Raw genomic sequence first — 10,168 nt, 5'->3', positions numbered from 1 at the left:
CGTGCTATTATGAGACTACATTTCAGTATGAAATATATACTTGTCTATGCTCTACATTAAAGTGCCTAGTGCTACGGGAAATGTGTAAATGCATTTGTATTTTGTGGAATGTTTTCTTTCCTACCTTTTCCCATCTATGTGATCATTAATACTCTGATGTACATATTTGTAGTACATTTAGATAAAATATTTAGTGATTTAGAGCCCAGAACATTTATTTTATCAAATACAAGACAGGTTGACCTGAAGCTAGCATATCTATGAATGTTTAAAAGATAGAATTGTTGGTTAGATCTTAAAATTTCAAAGTATGTATAGGTGCCTCTATAAAATTTATACATTATCACATCCCCTAATGTATGCTTGTATGAACTTATTTCATAATCACTATACTCACTAATGGTCTAAAAGAAAATGTTTACCATTTTTAGAAATTTTGGTTATTGTGAAAGCCAGAATAGTGTGTGCCCCAATGAGGATAGTTTTGTGCTTCAGATCCCTTAATTTCTATTGTAGTTCTGTTCACCTGCGAAGGGACAGAATAGGGAATTGTTATATTCTGTTTGCTAATCTTTTTGGAAGGCATCAATCTTCTTTTCTCAACTTAAAGCAACATTTTTAATAAGCCCTTAAATTCTATAGTATCATTTTTCTACAGGACTAGTTAAAATTTTGGATTGCATGCCTATGGTCGATGACTCAATCATACAATATAATTTACTTAAATGCTCTAAATATAAAACAACATTAGTCCTTCAATTTCTAACCGCACTGGTATCATCTTATTAATAATTATTGTTCCCAACTAGCATTTTATACACTAGTGATCTTTTTGTTATTTTACGTTTGAATTGTCAGTCTTCTGTTCTTGGATTTTCATGCTAAGTTATCGGACTCGGGTACGAGTGTTGTACACGGGTGCGGATTCAAGTGTCAGACTCCTAGTCTTTAAAAATTTAGGATTCATGGATGTGGATCCGAAATTGGACACGGGTACGGGGAATTCGGTATATAACCATCTTCTTGAAATTATACCTACTTTTTATTTTACATATTGTAAATTATTATCTTCTACCAAATTAATAAAACACATACACAGTTGTTTATGTCATTTTTATAGCATAAATCAAAGGATAACATGAGAATAGTAATTTATTGACATTTTTATCCATAACTAAGTTGTTGTGAGGCATTGTATATTATTTAGAACAAGATTTTTGAAGTCAAAGTGTCTGGTTTCTATATGAAGGATCTGACTCGGATCCCATACCCAGACCCATGTCATGTCCGATGGACACGGGTATGAGGGCAAAATTGAAGAGTCCGGGGTGACGTAGTTTTCATATGCTTCTACAGGCATAATGATTTGATTTAATATCTTGCTTATAGTTTGTTAATATATTAGCACATATCAATCATGTATGACTTGTCTGTGCTGCTGCAGAGAGCAAATATGCCAACAGTAAGAAAGACCAACATACTATCGCAATCTCATCAACTACAACCAGTACTGCACAAAGTAGTACATCCACTTCCAAACTTGAAGAGGAACTTAAAATTGCTTCTCGGCTTCGGAAATCTGCATTTAATGATCTTAAGATGGCCACTAGAAATTTTAGGCCTGATAGTCTTCTTGGTGAAGGGGGATTTGGTTGTGTATTTAAGGGTGGATCGAAGAGGAATGGTACAGCACCTGTGAAACCTGGAACTGGTCTTACGGTTGCTGTAAAAACTCTTAACCATGATGGACTTCAGGGTCACAAAGAATGGCTGGTCTATTGCCCCTTACATATCTCAATATTTACCTCCTATTTCCTTCCTCTACATCTACATTTTCCCTACTTTTTTTTAATCTATGTTCTTTTGATGTCTGTTCAATCTATTTCTAGTGTTATTGATATTTTAAGAATCTCCTTTGTCAGGCTGAAGTTAGTTTTCTAGGTGACCTCATTCATCCAAACTTGGTTAAGCTGATTGGTTATTGCATTGAAGATGATCAGCGGTTGCTGGTTTATGAATTCATGTCTCGAGGGAGCCTGGAGAACCACCTTTTTAGGAGTATGTTTTCGTCACTTTTTGTTGTTTTCGTCTTTGAATTGATAACTATTATCTCTTGGTATGTGTCTAAAGAAAGCATATAGGACAGGTGTATATTATAGCCTTACATTAGAAAGTTTAGTTGTCAAAATCCTGAATATTAAACCATCAATCTTGACTATCAATAATGTCGGAGTCTCGGAGAGATGATTTGCTTTTTAAATTCAGGTATTGTCTCTAAGAGATTAATCAGTGATCGATTAAACCTTTCGTGAATAATGTATAATGTAATATAATCCCTTTAACCAAATATTATTGATTAAACTATAGGCATGTAATGTGTCATCCTCATCATAGTTTTAATCCAAGTTTCCTTAATTAATGAGTAGACTATCCTATCATATCAAATCAATATTTGAGTGTAGCCAACACATTTCATAGTCTAGCTCACACAAGAGGTCAATAATATCACTCCTAAAATTCGGAGGGTTAAATCCTTCATAGATCATTCATATTTCTCATACGATTCATAATATACCCGAAATACACTTTTATCATTACCCGATTAAAGTTAACTTTTAATGTAATCAAAGTACATTAATTCTCGTATAAAATATAATGATTTCAAGTCTAAGGACCATTACATCATTATCACTGTGAGAATTACTTATGACACAACAGACATATAGAATCTCACATTGGGTCTGTCCAGCACCATGTACATTTACATATGCCTGTGTTTTTGACTTTAGTATCACTATACCTATGATCAATGAGATGTGATCATCAGTCAACAAACACACCAGTCTTAATACATTATTATTGTTCCTTAATTAAAATACTCGACTAGGGATCTTTAGGAATATTTATACCATTCTCATAATATCATTTCTAAGTCACGTACTTAAAGATATAGAATTCAAATCATATTTCAAGAAAATTTATTAATCTAACATTTATATCGCAGTAAATTAAGACATAATAAATTATAAAGGGAATAATTGATAGAATATAAATATTAATAATCCAAATGTCTTAAACTAAAACATTATAGTGTTGTCTTTAGGGCACAAACACTAACAGTTTGTGGATTTAAATTTTAAAAACCGCTCATTCGCGATTTGGATGCGGTTTTAAATTCTCGAAAATTGCAATGCAAAACCGCAACCGCAACTCATAACATATATTTATAATAAAATATATTTCCAAAAATAAATTTGATATGATATAAATTAATAAGTATACACATTTATCAATTAATCTTAGGTTAATGTTAAGATTTCATTCATAAGAATCACAATCATTATAAGATATATAACCAAAATAAATGAAAAATATAATCAACATGTAATTTTATTTTATCTTTTTCTTTTTTCTTTTCTCCCACCTCCATATTTTTGTATGTTGTTAATATTCTTACTTCACACGGAGCATTTGTTTTGTATTTTATTTTTGAATGTAGATTTATTACATAACTTAAACTTGAACTTATTAATATTCTGAATTTATTTTTTTTCAAATTATTAATTATTTTAAAATAAGTGCTTGAACCGCAAACCGATCCGCAATAATCGTAAATTCGCAACCGCAATTGACGCGGTTAACCGCAACCGCATTTACGGTTGCAGATGATAATTTTTAAAAACCGCTTTTCGCGATTTGGTTCAACTTTTACCCCGAAATCGATCTGATCTGAACCGTGTACAGCCCTGATGGTTGTTAAGCCCGGGGCTTTATTTTTTTTTACCAATGAGGTAACTTTTTTTTCCAGTGTGTTTCATAGAACAATGTTGCTTCTCTGTTTTCATGATGATGAATCTTGTGTATTGTAGATGTACGGTCAATTTTGTATCAGCGTTACAGCTGTTGATGACCCTAGCATTACAGAAACTAAAGCAGGATTTACAACATTTTAATCCATTTAGGGGAACCAAAATCTATATGGAATGGATTCATAGTTTTGGTTTATTTATTATGCAAAAATTACATGGAACCGTGAGCTAAATAAGCCCAAAAATCGACTTTGGATAAGATAAATAAATTACCTTCACAGCCTTTTGAATGAAGAAAAATATGGGGGAAAATATAGGATAAAATATATTTTACTTGAACCTGTGCGTTATCCGAGTACTTAACTCTAATCAATATACTTATGTAAAGGAGAACATAGTGGCATTTAGGTGGCGCCTCTCAAAGGAAAAGATAGGGGCGTTTAGATGGCGCTTCTCAAATCGTTTAATTGTATTTTTCTAATTTATTCGATTTTTAGAATTAATAATCAATCAATCATCAATCAATTAATCAATATACTTATATAAAGGAGAGACAACTTACCATTCTATTTTTCTAATTTTTTCAATTTTTTGAACTAATAAATATCAAAAACTACAATAACCTTCCTAAAATTTCTACAAAATCTTTCATTAAAATCTTTAAAATAAATTTACCATTATAACTTACCATTCTATTTTTCTAATTTTTAAATTTCTACAAAATCTTTCATTAAAATCTTTGAAATCAACTTACCATTATAACTTACCATTCTAAAATCAACTTACCATTATAACTTACTGTTGTGCAAGACATGTCTGTATCATAACAAGACTAAGTCATACTGACAACCCTAAGATTAGTTGTATTGTAACCTTAATTTGTAATTAATACTTGTAACACTTAATGTCTGTAAAATATAAATGGAGCAGACTGGAGCATTTTTCTCTGAACAGTGTCAAGCCTAAGAATTCTATCTGGAAGAAGATCAAGAAGATCATGCCTCAGAAGAATTATGAAGAAGCTTGGAGTTGAATAAATATATTTGGTGTAAAACATTCTAAGTCAAGATCTCTATAAGTCACAGAATTAGTGTTATAAAGAAATCATTCGAGAACTCCAGAATGACTTATCGAGAAGTCATTTAAACTCCAGAGAGTATTGACGGATGAGTAACATCTACCCGACGGATGAGCAATATCTACTCGATGGATGAGGAATGTCTACTCGACGGATAAACCATCACTACTCGACGGATAAACAACATCCACCGGGTATAGAGAACTCAGGAATTATCTGTCGAGAACTCAGAGATATCGACAAGTATACATTCATTAGAGAACTCTGAGTTATCGATAAACCAAAATTCACTAGAGAACTCAGAGTTGTCGATAAGTCTAGGCAACAATGAAGTTTCAGAGATATCGACAAGCCAACATGCCTATTGAGATGTCGAGTTCTCTACGACTTAATTGGAGATCTCGAAGCGAAGAAATTTCTCTAAGTACAGAATTGCAGAACAGTTCAATATCCAAGGTTGCAAATCAATAAACAATTCACACAGCTGGATTGACAAGTCTACAAAAAGCAGCTTAAGAGATGTGGAAGATCAACGACAAAGATTAACTGACAGAGGAGATTAAAGTAATCACGGGAAGCTAAAGATATGCTAAGCCAGAAATGGAAGATTTGCTTTTCTATAAATAGAAATGACAAGTGACAGTTTAGAAAAGATAATAGCATTTTTATTATCCACTGTTTAAACCAGCAGTTAACTGAGTTATAAAGTTAACACTGGTCCTCTAGTTAAGTTAAAAAGAGAACAATCAGATTAGAAAAATTGTGTGTTCTCTCTCAAGAAAGAAGCTAAGTTCTAAAACAAGAACTTAGAGATTTTGTAGCAAAACACTGCTTGATTTTTAATATAAAATTAAGTGAGTTTTGAAGATCTTTGTTTTACATATTTGCTCAGCTATTTATGTTTAACATCCATTCTACTAAATTATTAACAACAACCAACTGCTAAAGCCTAAGTCGATCGAAAATCAAATATTTAAGCCAAAACACATTCACCCCCCCCCCCCTCTATGTTGTATTCATATCTAACAAGTGGTATCAGAGCAAAATCTGAAAGTAAACAGATTAGATCTTGGAAAAATGAATACACAGAAAATCAATAGTATCAAGATTCCTCCCTTTGATAAGGCCAATTACACTTTATGGTGTTTATAAGAATGGCCAATCACCTTTACATTGGTATCCTCAAGAATGTGCCCTTCACTCCTGTAGTTAGAGTTGAGGAAACCACAGATGGAGATATGGTTATTCCAGCTCATTATGCTCCCAAGGATCCTTCTGAGTATACTAAACCTGAAAGAGAGAAAGTTTCCCTAGACAGTGTTTTGCAACTGATACTAATGGAGTCACTTGACAATGTAATGTGTAATAATATTGTCAACTGTGACACTGCTAAACAGATCTGGGAAAAGATTGAAATACTTTGTGAAGGAACTGAGGAGGTTAGGTCAAATCAAAGAAGGATATTGATTTCTCAGTATGAGGGTTTTATGGCTAAACCAAAGGAGGGTATTACTGATGTGTTTGAAAGGTTTAATAAGCTGATAAATGACTTGCAGCTTCATGATAAATTTTATGATGTTGAAGAAGTGAATTTGAAATTCTTGCTCACTCTCCCTGACCATTTGGAACAAAAGATCTCTGCAATCAGAGAAGGAAGGGATTTGAGTAAAATCACACTGGAAGTGCTCTATGGGGTTCTGAAAACTTATGAACTTGAAATGATTCAAAAGAGGTCATTAAGGGCTGGTCAAGGATATGTAATGGATGGCTCAAGTGCACTGATTGTGAATGAAGGCCATACTTTTAATGATGAGCAAAGATCCCCAACTCCAGTCATTCCTACAAGTGAGAAAAGAGTCAATGACACTGAAGAGCAAGTCATACTGGAATTGGATGAAGAAGATGAGTTCTACACTCTTGATGAGCTTGATGAGCTAGACAAATCAATGGCTTACTTGGCTAGAAAATTCTCTAATATTAGAGTAAAGAAACCAAAATTTTTCAAACAGTTCTTCAACAAAGACAGCGGCTGGAAAGGAAAAGGGAATTACGCTCCTGATAGCAAAACTGGCTACAAAACTGGATATGTTGATAGATCAAAAATAAGATGCTTTAACTGTGATGAGTTGCGCCATTTTGCTACAGAATGTAGGAAACCTAAGAAAGCAAAGAAAGACAAGGCCTATCTTGAATTGGAAGCAAAGTATGATGCTCTTCTAAAGAAGCAACAAGGGAAAGCTTATATTACTGAGGGCAAGTGCTGGGATGATTCAGATAATGATGAAGATGAAGAAGTTGGAAACTATGCACTCATGGCCTTGGAGCAAGGAGACTCTTCATCATCTAAATCACAGGTACCAACTCTCACCACAATTGATTTAAATGTGAGTCAATATAAGGAAATTGTTGAAAAGATGAGCACAGAAATGTTCCACATTCATACAAGCATGGTTGCTGCAAATGAGGAAGTTAGCAGATTAAAAAAGATCAGTGAAAAACTTGAGAGTGAAAAACAAGAGACTGAATTGTTGTTGGTTGAGCTTGATGCTGCTAAACAAGAAATTGCATACTTAAAGAATAAATTAAAGTGTGCAATTGAAATTGAAGCAGTGTTGAGAGAAAGGCAGGAGAAGAATGAAATAAAGCTGAAATCCTTCAAAAATGCTTCTGAGTTGATTGGACAATATCATGAAAAGAACAAGCCATGTGCAAACATTGCCATTGGTCTTGATTATGAGGATTTGAACAATAAGAGGAAGTATGTCAGTGACAAAGGGAAATTAACTCAAACTGAAGATATTCCAATTATTTTGAAGAAAGTTGAATCACCTTTGTTCAAGGCATGTGAGGTGAACTTCAGTGAAGAAGAGTTGATCATCAAACAAGAGATAGTTGTTGAGGACAAGCAAAAGAAAAATGATGAGACAACTCAGTATTCCATCTCTGTTGAAACACCAAAAGCCAATCAAGAAACTAAGGAGCCTGTGAAGGAGATTAAAGCTAAACAGGTCAAAAAGAAAAAGAAGAATAGAAATGGAAAGATTGGGATAAACAAAAGCAATAATTTTGCTTATGTAGCAGATGCTCCTAGAAAGAAGTGTGAGAATTATGGATCAATGAATCACCTAACTCATCTTTGTAAAAAGACTGTTAGCAATCCACCTGAAGGAGTCTGCAAGTACAATGAAGCTAAGGCAAATGATCCCTATTCATTATGTGACAAGTTTGATTGCATTCCCTGTAACATGAAAGTGATGAAGAGTTGCCACAAATTGAGAATTGATCTCATAGAATCAAAAGTTGGTTCTATATCTGAAAGGGAAAATGCTCAACAGTCTATGAATTCCATTTTATCTCAAAATTCTCATTCTACTTCTACAAAATCAGTTAACATAAAGAAAGTACCCAACACAGTTTGGGTAGCTAAACACACTTAATCCTCATTGTGTGCAGGGCAAAGGAAAGAAGGTCATATGGATCATTGATAGTGGATGCTCCAGGCATACGACAGGTGATAAAGCCCTGCTATCACAATTTGGGGAGATGGTTGGCCCTTTGGTAACCTTTGGAGACAACAGCAAAGGATTCACAATGGGATATGGCAAGATTGTTTCTGGAAATGTTGTCATTGAAGATGTAGCACTAGTTGCTGGATTAGAAGTAAATCTCCTAAGTGTTAGTCAATTTGCAGACAGAGGTTTTCAAGTTGTTTTCAACAAAGAAGATTGTGCTTTTATTAGCAAAAAGACTGGTGAAATTGCTCTTAAAGGAGTAAGAAAGGGAAGCTTGTTTGTTGCAGACTTAGACTCAACAAATAAGGATGGAATGTGTTATTTCAACACCAAGGCATCAGAAGAGCAAAGCAAATTGTGGTATAAAAAACTATCTCACTTGAATTTCAAAGCAATCAACAGCCTAGTCAAGAAGGAACTTGTGAGAGACATGCCCAATCTGGAATTTGCTCAACTGGAAGTTTGTGAAGCTTGTCAGAAAGGAAAAATGAAAAGATCAAGTCACAAGTCAAAATCTGTGAATTCTATAAGTGCACCTCTGCAACTTATTCACATGGACTTGTTTGGGACAGTAAATGTCTTGTCCATTTGAAGGAACAAATATGCCCTTGTCATGGTTGATGATTTTTCAAGATACACTTGGGTTGAGTTCATGTACTCTAAAGATGAAACTCCAAACATTATAATTGAGCACATCGAGAAAATTGAGAAGCAAGCTGAAGGAAAGGTTAGTGTGAAAAGATTGAGAAGTGATAATGGAACAGAATTCAGAAACTCAACATTAAGTGAATTCTGCAAAAGCAAAGGCATTGTTCAAGAATTTTCAGCAGCTAGAATACCTCAACAGAATGGAGTAGTTGAGAGGAAAAATAGAATATTGGTTGAAGCTGCTAGAACTTTGCTACAAGATGCTCAGTTGCCAACTAGTTTTTGGGAAGAGGCTGTTAATACTGCATGCTACACTCAAAACAGATATCTCATCAACAAAGCTCATGACAAATCACCCTACTCAATCATGTCTAACAGGAAGCCTACAGTGAAGCATCTACATGTGTTTGAAAGCAAGTGTTATATTCTAAAAGACAACTTTGAATATGTGGGGAAATTTGACTCTAAAGTTTTTGAAGCAATTTTTCTAGGATATTCATTGGAAAGAACAGCCTATAAAGTTTATGTGATTGATCAAAAGAAAATTATGAAAAGCACAGATGTGACTTTTGATGATGACAAGTGTCCAGGCTTGGAATGCCTTGATGTAAATGATGCTGAAGCCCTTGTATTTGGAAATCTAACCATTGACAGTGATTCTGATGAGGAAAATGAAGTTGTGACACAACAAGTGACAAATGAAGAGATCTCTGAACAAAATCATGAAAATGAAAGCTCTCTTCAGACACCTGAATTTGATGGCACAAACTCAGGGGGAGAAGGAGAGAATGGAAATGACAGTCATGGTAATATTGAAGAAAATGATGAAGGCACTAGTCAACAGACACACACCAGAAAGTGGGATAGGAGTCATACAGTAGAAGCTATTATTGGTGATCCCTCAGCTGGTGTGAGAACTAGAAGTGCAACTGCTACTGAATGCCTACATGCATGTTTTCTGTCTCAAGTAGAGCCCAAGAAAACTGAAGAAGCCCTATTGGATCCTGACTGGATATGTGCCATGCAGGAGGAGCTGGATCAGTTTGAGAGAAACAAAGTTTGGAAATTAGTCCCAGCACCAAAGAACAGAAGTATAATTGGAACTAAGTGGGTGTACAGGA

Source organism: Apium graveolens, chromosome 5 (assembly GCF_009905375.1).
Source record: "Apium graveolens cultivar Ventura chromosome 5, ASM990537v1, whole genome shotgun sequence".
Taxonomy (NCBI): domain Eukaryota; kingdom Viridiplantae; phylum Streptophyta; class Magnoliopsida; order Apiales; family Apiaceae; genus Apium; species Apium graveolens.
This window is presented reverse-complemented; position numbering follows the sequence as displayed.